We start from the raw sequence: 19209 nt of genomic DNA, 5'->3' as shown, positions 1-19209 counted from the left end.
ACTTGGAGGGGGAAGGCTGCAACACACTGGGTTAAGGTTCTAAGGTCCAAGCAAGCCCATGGCTTAGAATCATCACACTATGGGCAATTAGTGGTATACATTGAGGCTACCGATGGATGCCAGGATAGTCTTTTAAGCTGTTTCTTACAGCACCTGCAAACTTGCCTCTGATTATTCGTCATGTGCCGAGAAGAAACTAGCTCTCACATTAGGTTGACACAGCATGTGGTGTTGGTCCAGGTGGCAATTTTCAATGTTGATTTATGTCTACTATTTGCTTACTATGTAATTACGTATCATAAGTCAAGTTCCTGTGAACGAAGAGATGAAGGCTCAATTACAGACATTCATGGTAAACAAGTTTCCTGCGTATACTACGACTTTTCCAGTATCACCTATCGTACTCTTAAGAGTTAAGGCCTAGAGCTCTTCAGCCCCAAACAGCAGTCACTGGTGTCAGGTGCCCTCTTCAGTCTTCCAGGGTAGAAGGCTAGACCTGTCACTCATGAAGGCTACTGAGTAGTTAGCAAGCAGGCAGCTAGGGTAAGGCATTTGGCATCTGAGGAAGGGCAAGAAGCCAGACAGAGAACCACAGTCTTTGGAATTAGGTTACTATTAATTCTACAGTTACATTTTATATCTTCTTTTTAAATTATAATTTTGGGGTTACATTTTTAATCTTATTTTTACCTACTTTATCTTATTTTTAATGGCCTTTTTAACTGATTAATTCATTTGACCAGTTATTGTGTACTACTAACCACGGTCTAAGTATTGGATAAGTGATACAGGGGGTAGCATTCATTGACTTAACAAAAATCATCTGAGTATCCACCAAGTCCTGTTCTACATTGCATGACATGATTCTTACCATTAAGGCTAATGTGTTCACAACTTATTTGAAGTTACAAATAAGTTAAAAAGAAAGAGATAGAAATGACAGAGTTTGTGGGAGCACAGGGTTTGGGGAGTTACCTAACTGAGCTGGAGAGAGAGGTCCCATAGGAGATGTTCTCCAACACAGCACTAATAATAATATTGTTGTATTAAAGTATGAAAATCAAGCTGGTTTAGATCCATAAAATTACTTTGTACCAGAAAAGATGAACTTATTTAATACCAGAAATAGGGTATACATGACAATAGGGAGACTAATTAAGACATACAAGCATTTTAGAAGCATTATAACAATTATTGTATTCATTAAATTTGGTAAGGAGTTAGGAAATTCTCTAGTTTTTCAGCTGCAGATTACATTCTTCAGTTGTAGATCAAATTCTGTAGGAACTTAATCCACATGTGAAAAACAGAGTGGAGAAAGAGAGACAAGCAACACATTTAGGAAGCTCTAGAATATTTTCCTTTCGCTAGAATAGGAGAACAAAAGCTAATATTCTAAATAACAGACATTAGCAAACATTAACTGTCATGTAGGAAAAAACAAGTCACTGTATTATACCCTTCTCCCCAAATTTAATTGAGATATTTGTAAAATATTGTAGAAAACAAACATAGTGTTTTAATTACCACCAACAGGAAGAGCTCACATTACTATTGTGCTTGTTTGCTATTTACAAATTATCAGCAAAGTCCTTGAGGCTACTTTCTCAATTAATCCTACCTATTCTATGTGGTTAGTACTATTATATCCCCATCTTCGAGATGACAGAATTGAGAAAAGTTAATTAATTTTCGTTCTAAAGTCACTGTGTTAGCAGTGGTCTAAACACAGTATATGGAGCCTAAATTGAAATTCTACATATTTTGTGCTTGGTGCTAAAAGGCATTTCCTCAACTGTTTCTTTTTTAATATGTGTTTAACACTGGTTTGAATTTATATGTATTTACTGGTCACTTTGAATTTATATGTATTCTGTACGGCCCTGCACTATAGGGCCCTTACTCTACTTTCACCAGCAACTCTTAAATCTTAGTAGCCCTCATCCTCCACAAGTCATTGTTTATCTCCGTCATCTTTCCTCTTTCCTAAGCTTTACTGCAAGCTCTCTACTACTTTATTGTAGTTTCCTACTTTCTCTTCCCTTTTGTCTGGTCAATGTCTAGTTCCTTCTTTTTGTTTCTCTCCAAATTATTCCTAGGAGAATTCCTAAATGTTTACATATACTATAACCAAATTGCTTGTGGTTACGGTAAAGGTACACAGGAACAAAATCATGAATATTTTGCAATTTTCATGCTTGTGGTTTGGGAGGTACTAAGTTGTATTTTAGAACTTGAGTTACCCTCTACCCTCCACAACTAAAGTTTCAATAAGACATTTGAAAACAAGATTTTATAGTTTTTTCTCAGACTCCCTGATCATTTAGCATCATGTTAAAATTGTAACAGCATTTATCATTTATACAACGACAGTCCCTAGAAGGCAACATGAATCCTGCCTGTCCATACTTACCTGGGACACTACTTCACACTATCCCACCGTGACTACCACCACCATTGTGTTTATTTTGTGCCAGACATTATGAACCATTTTATTATTTTTTATAAAGATTTATTTATTTTTGCATACAAGAACTGGGGTACAGGCCAGAAGTGTGGGGGGTGAGAGGATTCATCAGAGACAGAGTGTGGGGCAGAACAGGTGGAATGACCGAAATACACTGCTGAGGGGAGCAGCGGGTGAATCAGGAGAGGTCTGCTGTGCCATGTGGGTAGCTCACTGGCTGGGGATCGAACTTGTGCTGCAGAGGCTGCGGACAGCTTCATAGGTTGCGTCTTAACCCCTTGCGCCACCAGGGAGGCCCATTAACCATTTTATATGCACAGTCTTAACACATAATAACCTTAGGACACAGATTACATTTCTTTCCCAATTTTATGGTTAAAACTGGTCTGAGAGCTTAAATAACTACCTTAGTAAGCAGCAAAACCAGGATTTGGATCCAACCAGGTTGGCTTAAACATTAGCACCCTCAACATAAACATACCACTAAGGAGTTTAGACCTTTTCCTACAGGAAATAGAGTCATTTCAATTTTTAATTTGATATGGGGAGAGTGTGTTGGAATGAGGCAAGTCTCAAGTTGGGTAAAACGAACAGTTTATTGCAAATATCCAAATAGGAGGGCTTGTGTGAAGCACAAGCTTACTCTGTGGTGACTGGTGCATATTTTATATGATGCCACAAACTACTATTTTTAGAAAACCTGATATAATCAATTGCATGCCTTTGTAATTTAGGGTAAGTAAAAAGTCTTTATTTTAGTGAAATAAAGTAACTTTATTTATGTGAAATAAAGTAATGTTGTGTTTTGCAGCAACATTAGCAGTGCTGAGAAGGAAGGGACAGAGAGGAGGCTACAACAATTCCCAGTTACTGGTTGGCCATGGTGTGTGAAGAAGAAAGAAATTAGGAAACCTCCATGGTTTCTAGGTGGGGAGACTGTACAAACGGGGGTACCAGTTACTAATCTAGGAACACATGTGGAGAAGTAAGTTTTTGTTTTGTGAAAGGAAAGGACAATGTTTTAAACAAGCTTAGCTGATCTGCTTAGAAGTTAGATGTTCTGGTCATGGCTGGTGGACAAGGGCAGCAGTGACTGGTATTTCAGGAGATGTATCTGTGTTATTGTTTCCCAGCTCTTCTCCAGGCCCTCCTGTGGGTCTGACCCAAGCCATACTCAACAGAGCAAATACCTGTTGTATATAATTATTTATTTGCGAATCTCTGCTATTGTGGTGTCTGTGAACAACTCTAGATCAAGGTCTAAGTCTTCCTTATTTTCTTATCTCTAGTGTAGTCTATACATTGCCTGAAATATAGTTGGTATTTGATAAATTCAATTCGATAAACTGAATGGAGAAGTGAAAGAATGAATATTGGACCAAAGGTACTTACCAACAGAGTTACACCTTTAACTCAGTTTCTAGGGAAGTTTTATCTCAGGGAATTCCTGTGGCTTTTAGGGAAATTTTCTTTGCCCAAGATTGAGAGAAGTCCAACTATAATAACAGCCAGATATTTAGTGCTGGGGGCACTGGTATAATGGGTCACTGGGTAATTAATAAATGATGAAGTAAAAATTACATTGAATTCTAAGATAATAAATATTATTAAGGTAATCAAAGCATGTTATACTTAGAGATTTTTTAAATTTGCTTAAATTTTTTTTCATATAAAGATAGTCCAGTAAATGAGGAACACGTGGCAATGGGAATGCAGAATAAGTTATACCACCCATAAGGGTCGATCTGAATCCTAAACACATACCTTAGTTTAGAGCAGTAGATTCATTTCCAGACTGTGCTAGTAAATAATTTGGCCTGACTTTGAGGCATTTGATAAATCCTCTTCCTTAAGTTACTTGGAGCTGCAAGAATTTGGGCTGCTTTTATAAGGACAGAGTTAAAAGTAGTACTACAAAACACTTGAGATTCAGTCATGTTTTCAGAATATTTAGAAATATGTAATTTTCTAACTTATCTACAAACTTTTTTGTATCTTCAGTGAAATTAAGTATCATAAATTCCATCTCCATGATATAACCTGCATATTATGTGACCAATCATAAAAATCACTAGACTTAAATATGAAGGATGGGGGAGTGAAATCATGTTGAACAAGGAAGTGCGCACAGACTTTAGTCTTAGCCTTTCAGATATAGTATTAAATTTCTTATGTGTTACATCACAATTACAAAAATAAACCCAAAAAGTGATATAAATGTTGTATCTCTAAAGTAGGTGGAAGTCAGTTAACATGAATGGTACATGTTGCAAATTACTTACACAGCAAGCACTGAATTTTGCCAGCAGTTACTCTGACTAGCACTGGCTTCATTGGAATGTTTGATGCAACTTTCCTAAAAATGACATCATAATGATTACATTTATTTTTATTTTCAAGCAGCGGTTTTCATACCTGACAGTACATATGAATCTAAGAGAATTTATGAAACAAGCTGATGTCTTTTTATCCACAGATACCAGTGTAATTACTCTGTGGTGACTGGGGCACATTTTATATAGTGCCACAAACTACTACTTTAAGGAAAACCTGATATAATCAATTGAATGCCTTTGTAATTTAGGATAAGTAAAAAGATAAATTTTATGGGGGAAGAGAAAAAAATGGTTTCTGGATTTGGGAACAACTTCCTCTGAAAGATTTTAGAAGGACTATTTTATGATAGATAAAATTTTACATTTTGTAGGTACTTAGCTAATTAAAAAGAGAAAGGACTTTATCAAATGTGAAAAATTAAAGACTTCGTTGATGTTTTTAATGAGTTTGTTGATATACATTTGATAAGAATAATGTCAGCATAACATAGAAGTGGTATTAGTTTGTATGCATTTTTTTCTCTGTAAAATAAACACTTGAGGCAGTAAGGGGAAGCTAATTATTTAAAGAAAACCTAAGCAATATATAGAGAAGTTTAACAAAACTCTTAAAAATTCTAGGTAAGTCCTTCTTTATAGGAAGTAAGGATCATACAAACACACACATATTATATACTAGGCTATTCAAGGAAGCTGAGAATGGAGATAAAAAAGCAGCAAAGGCATTTCTTCTTGTGTTTAAAAAACACCTGACTGACAAACATAATCCCTTCAACAAATGGTGTTGGAACAACTGGAGATTTGTAAGCAAAAATAAAATAAAATAAAATTAGATACAGACTTACATCCTTCACAAAATATTAACTCAAAATAGATTATAGACCAAAAATGTAATACACAAAATTACAAAACTCCTAGAAGATAACATAGTAGAAAACCTTGATGATGTTTATAGATCTAACACTAGAGGCACAAGAAAGAAATAATGTATAAACTAAACTTCATTAGATGTAACTATACCAAGAGTAAACCCTATGGATTTACAGTCACTATGATGTGTCATTGTAGGATTATCTTTGGTAAAAAATGTACCATTTGGGTGAATGATGCTGATAATGGAAGAGGCTATTCATGTGTGGGTGGAGGATATATGGGAAACCTCTGCACCTCCCTCTCAATTTTGTTGTCAACCTAAATGTACTCTTAAAAAAATAAAGTACTAAAAATAAAGAGATGTAGAGATATCGAAGAGATGTAAAGAATCTTAAAAGTGAAGAACCCCCCTCAAGAAATTTAGTTTAAAACAAAATGCTTATTAAGTCAATGCTTATTTGAACTTACTAAGTAGCAATCAATAAACCTATCCATATATTTATATAAAACTTACATAGTTAAGTAATTATCTTAAAAAGATTGAGAGTAAATCAAAAAAGCTAAGGAAAGATTATATGCGCTGATGAAACAACAATAACCCATCCACAGTTTTGGTATGTTTTGCTTTGATCTAAATATAGTTAATATGATTCCAGAAAATCTTTTCTCTTTGAATTTTATTTTGGGACATGCAAAAAAATATATCCAGAAATAATGACTTATAAACTATTCTTCTTGCGTTATACAGTCATTCCAAAGTTCTAGTGTTCACCATATGATCCTACGTGGGATAAAGTTCTGTACAAACAGAACACATAAATGCAAAAAAGCAATGCATTACAAATCCTTAAGGAACATATAGATAAATCTGCACTCATGTCAAATTGTCATGATGTACTACCTCTGACTTTCCAGAAATGGAAGGCAAGCCATTCAGAATCACTGCATGAGTCTGAGTTAACAAAAATGCTTATTAGCTTTCCTTATGAAAGGAGAGGCTGAGTTCCTAATGCTTGAGAATTTCAATCATCCGTGGGAGCACTGAGGGAAGGTCTCTGCTGGGGCATGTTGCCACCACTGCAATGTTGAACATGTAGTGGGTTCAGAACCTTTGTGGAGTGAGATGTCAACAGCAGAGAAAACCCTGTTTCCCTCTAAGCCTCTTAATATCTAGTGCCTCAAACCTCCTAGTCCTCTTTCAGTCAGCAGATTTTACCTAACAAAAAAGAATGCAAAAACAGGAAAGGGGGATTTTAGAAGCAGGTAAGGGGGCAGGGGGAACTCAGCAAAGCTAATCAAATGCCAGCAATTATTAATAGGGTTGTTCATTGCCCTTCCTCTTTTTTCCTTTTATTCCCCAAGGTCTTTTATCCTTAGCTCTGAGTCTATACAGCATTAACGTATTTAAGAAGTAAGACTTTCTGACAGGATATAATCATTTTAAGTAAGATCTGAAAGTTAAGACATAATGAGGGACATGTATGATATAACAACACTGAAGATATGAGATCACCATCCAAAGACACCAGGTTTCCAATGAATGTTGACTATTAAAAATGTGTAATAGCTAAATAAAACACGCGAATGTAAAATGACTTATTTTAGTTGTATAAAATAAGGTAATGGGACACTTCCATTTAACACAGTTAATACATTTAAGACTACACTTAAGACACAGTCAATACTTAAGACTAAAGGATACAGTGGTGGTCAAAAAAAATCTTGCAGAGTAGAAAGATGCGGTATTCTGAATCTTACTGCCAGCTGGCATTTCTGCTGTGTTCTAAACTATGACAGTGGGAGAAGAGGATACTGCTCTGATAATCTGAGAAAATTCATATGCCATTTTCTAGGTGAAAACCACTGGGGTGAACAAACCCTTACTCAAAAAAGTATAAAGAACAGAAAGCTTATGAACAGCAAAGAGACCATTCCTATTTATTAAAAGATAAATACACTTTTTGGTCCATTAAAATATTATTAGAAAACTTCAAGGATGAGTTCTTTAAAATCTAACACATATGAAGCCAGGGAAAACCTGCTTTGTCTTAATAATATGTGGATTTTATAAAGAAATTGAGTTTTCCTCTAAGAGTGGCTAAGACTAGAATCCCCAGGCTGGATTAATCAAATTCTGGGGGTAAGGTCTGGAATAGGATCCCTAGGTGGGGCTGGTTTAAAACCTGCTGTTCCGGCCTATGCCACTGTCTAGAAAAGACCACTGTGGTATCAAGGACCTGATACCTTCCTGTCTAATCCATTCAACCTTTACCCTCAACCTTCAAGATACATCTTATATTTTCTGCCTTAAAGGTTTACATTTATTAGCATAACCCCTATGAAACCTTTGCTTCTAGAGGTAAAGATTTTTTAAAAAAAGATTTATTTAGGGCCTCCCCGGTGGCGCAGCGGTTGAGCGCTGGGTTGTGAAGCTGCCCGCGGCCTCTGCGGCGCCGGTTCGATCCCCGGCTGCTCTCCGGCCACCGGAGGAGGGTCCCACATGGTGCGCAGACCTCTCCTGCCGCCCGCTGCTCCCCTCAGCAGTGTACCTCGTTCCTTCTGCCTGCTCTGCTCCCCGCTCTGGCTCTGGTGAATTCTCTCACCCTCCCGCGCTTCTGACTGTACCCAGTGCATGTATAAAAACAAACAAACAAATAAATAAAAATAAATAAAATGCCTTAATAAAAAAAAAAGATTTATTTATTTATGCATACAAGAGCTGGGGTACAGGCCAGAGGTGTGGAGGGGGTGGTGAGAGGATTTACCAGAGACAGAGTAGGGAACAGAACAGGCAGATTGACCAACAGTAGCAGGAGAGTAAGGAAAGGTCTGCTGTGCCATGTGGGTTGCTCCGTGGCTGGGGGGAGGGGAGGGTGGGGGGTGGGTATTGAACTTGAGCTGCAGAGGCTGTGGACAGCTTCATAGCTTGTGTCTTAACCCCTTGCGCCCCCAGGGAGGCCCTAGAGGTAAAGATTTTTATAGAGGTAAGTCTGAGATTGGGGTTAAACCTTCACAAAGTCTGAGGATTCTTGAGCACTCAAGACATTGTATACAAAAATAGATATGCACATATACACCTCTCAGAAGATTTCAGTTTTTTTTCCAGGTTCTCAAAGAGATCTGTGATGCTCAAAAAAGCTTCAAAACAAAATCAAACCCACACAAGCCCAGAAATGGTCTACGAAACAAATAATTTGTGTTTAAAAGTGAGATAAACACTACATAAAATGCTGACATCGTAGAGCTGTGTATTAAGCACACATAAGTGAAAATGAATAGCATGCACTATATAACACAGAGAAGTGTGACAAGTTTGAGGTGCTATACTGCCCTGATGTGATAAGGTAATGCTCTAAAAACTGGGGCTTTCATAGTTTAGAGGCTTTATTCTCTTCAAAGCCAGACTGATGAAGATGGTGACTGGTTTCTTAGCAAAAATTCATAAACAATCTCTGATTTCATGATCATGCTACGAGGAAGGCAGCTTTGTTACTGTTGAGTAAGTATCAGAGTTTCAAATTCATGCCACTGAGTCTGTGACAACTCAACTTCATCATCACATGTTTGAAAGTCACTTAACTGGCAACAGCTTCACTCAGTGACGATGCTGCCACAGCGAAAGGTCTACTGCTCCCTGAATTTCTGCTTCTGAGAGTCTACCAGTTCCTGACCATTATGAGTCCCAAAACAAAATTAGCAGTTTGCTTTGTTCAGAAAGACTATTCCTTACAAGTATAGGCCTCCATTGTCCCAGCAGAGCAAATCCTTTCCTTTCAGATACTGAGTAGTTACCTCTTCCTTGACCAAAGTGTTATACAGTGTTACACAGCTAGTGAGAAATCCAGAGGACTGAAGTTCCAAGCTGTGTGACTCCAAAGCCCAAACTCTGAATTATTATATTCTCCCTGAGCAAATATCTTAACATTTCAGTAATGATGAAGACCTTGGTTCCCCTCCCCTTTCTTGACCATAGGAATGTTATTTTTAAAACACAGTATATGGCAATTTATTATAGCTCCTTTGCAATTTTAAGGTTTTTTTTTTAAATGGATATTGTGAATAACTAAATCCCAATTAAGCAGCATTATTCATCAAATTTTATAAGCAAGAGTACTGACACCTATAATTGAAATTTTCTTTTGTATTATAAACTTATTTTCAATAATAAAAAAAACCTCTATCATGACCTTAATGAGAAGAATCTGTACATTTTAAAGTAAACCTGTGCACCGCCCTGGTCCTCAGGACAGCACTCCGTTCTTACCACCAGCAGAAGCTGGTTCTCTTTTATATGCACATCACCTGTGTCCAGGGACAAGCCCGCCCTCCTGCCACCCAGTGCATGGAGGGGCAGGAGGAGGAAGGTGGCCAAGATGCAGGTGGGGCTTGAAGCCTCAGGAGCAGCAGAAAACCAGAAGGTGGCCAGGGTGCTGGCTTCCTGTCTCTCTGGCTGGCTGAGAAGTCCTGAATGCCCCACACTGAGCTAACACCAAAATAATTACAGAAGCTCCTGCTCAGTGTCTCCCAGCCTCACCCCTACCTGTGGAACAGACACCTGCTGAGACAGCAGCTCAGGTGGGCGGTTCAAACCCCACCAACCCCTAGCCCCTTCACCCAGGTCTTCGAAAAGAGCAAATTCATCTAATACTGACCGACTCCCAGAGAACTGAGGGTGGGAGAAGGCGTGGTAGTCATACGTGTGATACTCTGAGCTAATGTCAAAAATGAAATACTGACATTAAAAAAATTTTCATGTAATTGAAATATTTTTAAAACATTATAACCTCTTAAATGCTAAGCTTTGTAAATATGGACAACAGCATATTTTGTATTAGTAAGACAACATATATTTAAAAATATACATAATCCTCTATATTGTTTATGAAACATTATGAGAAATAACCCTACGGTAATCCAAGAAAAAAATTTTCCTGTCATTAAATTACCTTCACAGATACAATTAGCTTATTAGCTTTTATGTTTTAAAACAGAAAATAAACATATTTTATTAAAAATAAAAATAGGGGGCCTCGCTGGTGGCGCAAGGGGTTAAGACACAGCACTATGGAGCTATTCACAGCCACTGCAGCATGAGTTCAATTCCTGCCAAGGAGCTGACCCACAGGGCACAGCAGACCTCTCCTGTCTCACTTGCTGCTCCCCTCAGCAGTATATTTCAGTCAATCTTCCTGTTCTGTTCCCCACTCTGTCTCTGGTGAATCCTCTCACCCCCACACCTCTGGTCTGTATCCCAGTTCTTGTATACATAAATAAATCAATCTTAAAAAAAGTTATTTTTTCACAAATAAAAATGTTAAGGAAAATAGACAAATAATCTCTAAAAAAATTGAAACCAAAAATATCATCTGCATGGAAACTTAAGTCCAAAATTCTCTCTATAATGACAATACTCCTTTCCAATGCACTCCCTTCGCTTTCTCTGAGCTTTAATACAAAGCTGAAAATTCTTGGCCAGCAGGTTGGCCATTTTAAGATTCATAAATTTGGGTAAGAGTATATACACACGGCCCAATAAAAATCCTTTTTTATTTTATTGCTTTTTAAAAGTCCCAGTAATTTGGAAGATAGAACGTGAAGGGAAATTAAATCTATTGAGGCTGCAAAACCAGAAGTGCAGATTGCAGGAAGGAGGAGAGCTATTAAATACAGGCAGGCTGAGAGCAGTGTACAGAACTCATTGTAGAGAAATATAAAGTAATGAGTTAGGGAACACCAAATTCTAAAGAAAATGAGCACACCCTTGGTACTCATATGCTACAAGACACTGAACAGAATAAATAGAGGATAATAGTCTAAATTTTTAGCACAGTGCTTAAAAAATGAAACCATATTCTAAGATGTTTATTGTCTTGGTGTAAGTCAAAGGAAGTTATTTAAAAACCAAATAACTATCAATAACTTTACTTGAAATAAAGAGTAGTTCAGGTCACCTTGCTTTAAATTTTCTATTACAGAATATTCAAGTAAAAGCAAGCAGACACAAAAGCTATGACTAGAGCCTTTGATATTCAAGCGGATTAAACAAATGAGCACTGGTGTTTTTTAATGGAGAGAAGATTATGAAGAAGCTCAAAAAAACAGACAATTCTACAGGGACCATGAAGAATATAAAGATTTGGGGCAAAATGTTACATATGGTAATAGTCACAAAAGAAGCATGAAAAATAAATTAGGGGAGAGGTTAACACTAAAAAATGTGATTTTGTCTCCATCTTCAATACAGAGTTAACTATGTTCTCCCAGAAGAAATACAAATGGTTATCAACATGAGCTTAAATGAAGTAATCATCTTTCTTTTCTGAAAATCAAAAACACAACCAGAAAGTAGACAGTGTAAAGCATATGAATTTCCATCCATTTGCTATTTATGGGATTTAGCAAATTTCTTTTTCATCTTTCATTTTTATAGGCAAAAAATCCAAATTGTTGGATGTTAGATAAGATATACTTTAAAAATGGTGAAATGAGACACAGTCAGTCTCCAGGTATTTTATTACTAGTTTTGAAGGAAAACATCAGAGCTGAAACTTCATTCTAATCACCCAAGCTAAATATGGACAACAGCATATTTGGTGGAAACTGATGACACAGACAGCCTATGTATGTATAGGGGAAGCCTGGAACAGAATTCAAAGAATAATTCAATGTCCATTTATAAAATTTTTAAAGCTACCTAGCACCTGAAGCTTTTATGGTGATTGGAATCTTCCTAAGGTCTCTGAGTAAACCCAGAAGTAGGAGAACCACTAAGGCAAGTTCTACTTAGATTGTTAGTAGGCGTTATCTAGGCCTATACCCACATACTATTGATAAATCTGATTTTCATATACTTTTTTTGTGTGAATGGATATGAACGGCATCAATAACTCTACCATTTCCTGAAAAAACTGTTAAGCCTAAAAGAAAATAACTCAAATTTGTAAAAAGTGAACCGCAGATGAAAACAATGTGCTCTAAGCTATCACTGCTTCTTGCTGAAGCTGGGGAAGATGCTCAGGCCCTAGCTGAGAGTAGGCACAACTTTCTGTTTCCATCACCTCTGCTCTCTGCCTCGCTTCCCCTCCAGACAGCCTCTTCTTACCTAGTTTTAGAGAAATGATGCATTCCTTATACTTTGAAATTAAAGTTCAACTGGTAACTAAATTGACCCTTTCCCTATAAAAACTGCCCTATAAAAACAAGACTGAGGTGTTTATTCAAGATTATCTGCTACTATTAACTTAATGATAGAAAAAAGGACCCAATTTCCAACAAGAGAATGATTAAATGAATTTTAGAAATTCATTAAATGCAAAATTAAAGCATTAAAAATGCTGTGAGAAATTAATACTGTAATTTGTATTTTTTAAAAATGTAACATTGATAAATAAAAGGAATAAAACAAAACAAGCTAAACTGGAGTGAGAAAGAAATTACTTTTGTCTTCTTCCTCCTTTTTATCTTTAGCTACTCTAGATTATATGCCCATAGAGGTTGACGTTTACTCAGGATAGATGAAGTTACCCATGTGGTCATTTTTGAGAACATCTTTCCCCCCTGATGTATTCGTAATTTGTTTAATTATCTGTGTATTATTTAATTCAGATCACCCACTGAGTTGGTATCTGGGACATATTTTATTTTATTTCTAGGACGCAAAAGCTAGAGATTGCAGGTCCACATGAGGACTGCTTAGTTTGTCTGAACTATTACTTTTAAGTATGTACACACATATAAAACTTTCCCTCCCAATTTTTCTAATTAAAAACCTTTGAATATTAACCTAACTCCTAAAATTTAGCCTTTTTATTTCTCTCTTTTTTAAATTAAAATGCCCTCTGGATTCTGCAAGTGAAGCCATGAACAAACAATTGAAAAAACAAACTCACTTGAGAGCCTTTGGAAATACATTCTTCAGTAATTTTTTTTTTAGTGGCTATTAAATTAGAAAATGCACCTTCTATCAAGGTACTAAAAAAACAAAAAAAAACACCAACTCTTTGGGATGCATAAGCAGCTTAGTTTCCTTTCTAGAGATTTGAGATTCATTCCTGGAACTTTACTCTTAAGGCAGTTAGAGTTAGGTGAGTGTTTTAAGAAGGAGAAGAACACAGGTAACAAAATGAGTTAGCCTTTAATCACCCAAGGTAGAGTACCATCTTGATTTATCTTAATTTATGCAGAAATATAGAAACGCATTGTATTTAATTTTATTTGGGGATAATGAAACAAAATCAGAACATCTGTTGGCATGTTAAATGTCTTTCTAATTAAATCTAGCAGTTGAATGAATCAATTCATTAGCAACAAGCCTGGTTTATTATCTCATTAATACAGATGGTTAATATGAGGAGGAAAAATAAGAGAATTTCAAAAAGTACAAAAACAATTGAATAGTGACAGGGACATCAGGGAGAATACTATTTGAAACAAAGCACTAAAGAACTTTTATTTTGACTAATCAATGTGCTAAAATGGAAATGAGGACATTTATAAACACACACACACACACATACACACACACATATATTTACTGCCACAAAGACCAGTTGGTAGCATGGGAACACATACAGAGATAGAAATGACCATCTGAACCACAGAAAGAATACTTTTTGTGCCAAAATTGGGAGTTTAGGACATTATAAGTAAATAAGATTTCCCCATTGCCAGATTTTTTTTTTTTAAGACTTTCAATTTAAAGATTTATCTAGCTTGGCATACAGTCATCACTTATGAAAATTAAAGTTTAATTATTTCAAACTAATTATTCATATTAGTAAGTGGAAAAATGATTAAATACTTCATTTACTCATAGGCTACTTATTTTGCAAACAACTCCAAAATAATAGCACAATACTAAGTACAGGGTTGCCAAATAAAACACAGGATGCCCAGTTAAATTTGAATTTCAGGTAAAAAAGGTACTACAGGTATTGTGTAAGTGTATCCTGTGCAAAAACAAAAACCAAAAAAAAATTAGTTGTGTATCTGAAATTCAAATTTAACTGGGCCTTATCCTTTATTTTCATTTACTTAATCTGGCAATCCTAATGAGTAAGAAGCACAGAAAGCTCCCCTGTATTTAAAATAGATGCTAAACATATTAAAAAAAACTAGCAACAATAAATGTTGGAGAGGATGTGGAGAAAAGGAGCTCTCCTGCACTCCTGGTGGGAGTGCAAACTGGTCCAACCACTATGGAAAGCTGAAAATTCCTCAACCTGCTAAAGATGGAGCTGCCATATGATCCAGCAATCCCACTCTTGGGTATTTACCCAAAGGACATGGAAACATTTATTCAAAAGGGCACCTGCACCCCTATGTTTATAGCAGCACTATTTATAATAGCTAAGCTATGGAAACAACCCAAATGCCCAAAAATAGATGACTGGCTCAAGAAGATGTGGTACATGCACACAACGGAATATTACTGAGCAATGAAAAATGATAAACTCATGCAATTTGCAGCAACATGGATGGAACTGGAAGGGATGATACTCAGCAAAATAAGCCAGAAAGAAAGAAAAAAAACACCGGTGGTCTCACTCATAGCAGGAATTTAAAAAAACCTAAATCAGGGACCAGGAAAAACTGATTATAACAAAGTGAAAATCAAAATCAATAAGCAACTATAAACCAGAGACACAATACAGGGGTGGGAAGAGGGAGTAGGATGAAAACAAGGGGGATGGGAATTGTATGGGGACTATAACCATGATGAAAATGCATACATTGTGCAAAAATGAAAAATGATGTAAAAATATATAAAATAAAAATAATTGGAAAAAAAAGAAAAAAAGAGAAAACAGATGCTAAAACTCACACACTTAATAACATCATAGGGAGCTCAGTCTCTCAGAGTCTACAAATTGTCACCCTCATGCAAAACATGTACAGTCTTTTAATTTCAACCAGATAACATTATTAAAATTGAAAGAGTAGACATTAAAAAAAAATCCATATTCTTAGAACACTGAGAGCCCATTCCCCAGTATCAACAATCTAGATCTAGGTGACTACTTTCTCACACAGGGCTGGTATGCTTCCACCTGCTATGTCCTCACCATTCCCTATTACTCCAAATCAAGCCTGTGATAGCATTCATTCAAGTGGTAATTCTTAGATGAAGTCTAACATCTGATGTTATTAGAGATCATCTAATTGCATTTTTCATTCTACTTCTTTCATCTCTTCTGTGAGATGAAAGATCCCATGTAGGCGCTGAGTATACAACCTAGGTTCTACTATTGATATATACATTCATTTTATACCAGTTCTCATAGATCTAAAATCAAAAATTATGATATGGAAAAAGATGAAATGTTGCTACAAGTCCATTTCTCTACTAGTTTTTTAGCTTGATGAAGGCAGGAAGCTTATCCATACATTCTTCTGGTTCTAGCAGCCAGCTCTTTGCCCAGCAAACAGTAGAAGCTGGGTCTATATTTGTTTGACTAATAAATGAAAGAACATAAAGAATGGGGAACAAGAACAATGATGTAAGTCAAAAAAAAGGGAAATTATGAATTTTTGATTTGAAATCAGCAGGCAAAATGTGTTGATTATGTATGACAGTCACCAGCACATGATGCTATAGTCAATGATATATGTAATTCCTTTGAAAATTAACTACTCAAATGATCTCCAGAAATCTGTATGGTTCTCATAAAAAACATCATATTATTTTCTGAGATGTTGGCAAATAAACTAAAGGGTATTATAATTCATTACTCCATGGAAAGAATGTAGAATTAAAAAAAATATCCAATTCTTTCCCCGAGTATTCTGAATTTTGGATGCCAGGAAATGCAAAGAGAGAAGAGAATAGAAGAGATTTTCTGTAAAGTCTGAATAAGTCAGTCCAAGATTTAATATCTTAAACAAGCACAGAAATATCCTGGCCCATCCCCTATTTTTAAACTTCACTAATGAGCAAAAACTTTCCTAGAGATTTTTATTAAAATGGCTAACAGATCCTTCCCCCAAAGGAAGAGATAGCCTTCTTCTTTCCAGATTCCTAATATATGTTAACTTTAAAGGATTTTTATTATATCTGTATATAAAATATTTAAGAAATAAATTTGGGGCACTGAAAAAGCTGAAGTAACTGATAGCTTAAGAAAAAGACAAAATATTTAAAATCAGAATTATTTCAAAAAATCCATAATCTATCATATCTATAATATGTAAAACCTCTTATCCATTCACTTAAAAAATATGTATTGAAAATCTACAGTGTGGTAGGTACTAAGTTAGGAGAAAGGAATAGAGAGAGATATGGCTTGTGCTCCCCAAGCACAGGCAAGAGACACGAGCAATTACAACACTTGGCATTTGCTATAAAGATTGATATGTGCGAGGTATAGGGGAAATTAAGGGTAAGAAAGAGCAGGTAAGTCTGCCAATCAAAATCTTAGGTAATAAACTGAACTCAGACTTAAGGGCCAATATGAGCATATGAGAGGAGCAAAGAGAGTTAGGGAGGGCAGGGCAGCCAAGGGCATTTTTAAATCAATATGTCCGAAAGGCTGAGAGAGAGTATTTGGGAAAATATGAATATTACTAGCATTTAGGGATCTGATCCCAATAAAGAAGGAAGAGGCGTTCAGAAGGCATAGAGAAAGGGTCTGAACTAGGGCAGTGATGACCAAGAGGAAAGAGTAAATGTCAGGTGCTAACCAGGCTTACTGGGGAAATCAGAATCTGCATGCCTACTCCTCTGCTCTATTGTTTCTCTGGACTAAAGGAACTGTGGACTGCAGACCAGATGAATCTCACGTGTCTAGATTCAGAACTTTGGCTGATTTTTCACAATGCTTGACAGCCTGGCTTTCAGGTAGGACCTGACCACCAACAAGTCTACCTTCCTTTCGTTCTGTTCCAATATCCTGGTGTACAGAAATTCTCTTTTTGGGGTGACCTGCAATTTTAAATAACTCAACTTTTAGACCATCTCTTTCCAGCCTAAATTTCTGCCTGGATCTTCAAGTTCCCAGGCCTACTACCTTTTAAAACTTTATAAGGCAAGGGTTAAACTTGCCTTTTAATTTTTTTTGCAATTCTTGATTACATCTGCTTCCTATTTTTTGTTCTCTAATCATGGCCTCCAAAGGATCCCTGCTACTGCATGCTTTTGATATATTTCAGGAGATAATGAATGGCTTACTACAAACAGAAAAGGCACTATTTAAAATATTCATTTAAAAAAATGTGGATACAAGCCAGCATCCACACATCAAAACATAATAAACAGAAAAACATTCACATGCTTTTATAATCTGAGTCATTACCTGTTTCAATAGACTCAATGGCAATTATTTGCCTTTTTATACTTGTTAGGAATGGATACATCAGGATTAGGCAACATTTCTTTTCAGTCACTAAAATCAATCAGACATGCTCCACTGTCATATTTTAACACAAATTAGCATTCTGCTAATATTTCCAAGTGTAAATAAATTCAGATGACATAAAAACCAACAGGAAAATAATTTTCTATCCTATGAACAGAATCCAAGAACTCACACAAAGCAGGAAGGGATGTTGCTTATCAGAGCACCATCCCGTATATCAGTGTTTCTCAAACTTTAGTGCACATCCAAATACACTGGAAGACTTGTCAAAACATGTATGTTCAAACAATTGTTGTATGTGATTATAATGGAATAGCACCCCGTGATTAAAAAAAATAAAGGAGGGCCTCCCCGGTGGCGCAGTGGTTGAGCGCTGGGTTGCGAAGCTGCCCGCAGCTTCTGCAGCCAGGGTTCGATCCCCGGCTGCTCCCCGGACACAGGAGGAGGGTCCCACATGGCGCGCAGACCTCTCCTGCCGCCCGCTGCTCCCCTCAGCAGTGTACTTCGGTCCTTCTGCCTGCTCTGCTCCCCGCTCTGGCTCTGGTGAATTCTCTCACCCTCCCGCGCTTCTGACTGTGCTCAGTGCTTGTATAAATAAATAAATCTTTAAAAAAAAAAAAAAAGGAATACTGATCCACACACAACATGAATGAATCACCAACATATTAGGGGTAGCAAAATAAGCCAAAAATGTACATGTACTGTGTTTCCATTTTTACAAAATTCTAGGACAAACGATTCTAGTCTATAGTAATGTAAGGTAGAGCAGTGGGAGTAGGATGTGCAGATTGACTAGAAAGGGGCACAAAGGAATCTTTTAGGGTACTAGAAAATTGGTCAAAATTCATATAACTGTAAAATAAATGCACCCATTTTAAACTAAAATAAAAAACACAACCACAGAAAATTGGGTTTCATCTCAAGTTGCTGATTCAGGAGGTCTGGGGCGTGGCATGTGAATCTGTATTTCAAACAAGTTCCCAGGTGATGCTGACACTGTTAGGGAACCAGATTTGAGAACCACTGTCATACAAACACGGGGTGTGAATGTGAAGGAGGAGGTGGGATACCAATTGTGGTTTAGCACCTTCAAAAAAGCTTCTTTAAATTAGAGGCTTCAATTCTAGTTAGACAGTTTAGGAAGTCCTAATGGGAAAGATTCCAAAATATCCATTTCTTT

The 19209-nt window shown here is 36.5% G+C and overlaps 1 protein-coding gene across 2 annotated transcripts in view; it reads right to left on the bottom strand.

Moving 5' to 3' along the window:
* Window positions 1-19209, bottom strand: part of ZNF277 (zinc finger protein 277) — an 83701-nt gene that overhangs the window by 45400 nt on the left and 19092 nt on the right. The window lies entirely within an intron of this gene.

The sequence above is a fragment of the Talpa occidentalis genome, unplaced genomic scaffold, assembly GCF_014898055.3.
Source record: "Talpa occidentalis isolate TD23 unplaced genomic scaffold, MPIMG_talOcc4v2.1, whole genome shotgun sequence".
Lineage (NCBI taxonomy): Eukaryota > Metazoa > Chordata > Mammalia > Eulipotyphla > Talpidae > Talpa > Talpa occidentalis.
Note: the sequence above shows the minus strand (reverse complement) of the source record. Positions and strands in the feature narration are given on the sequence as shown.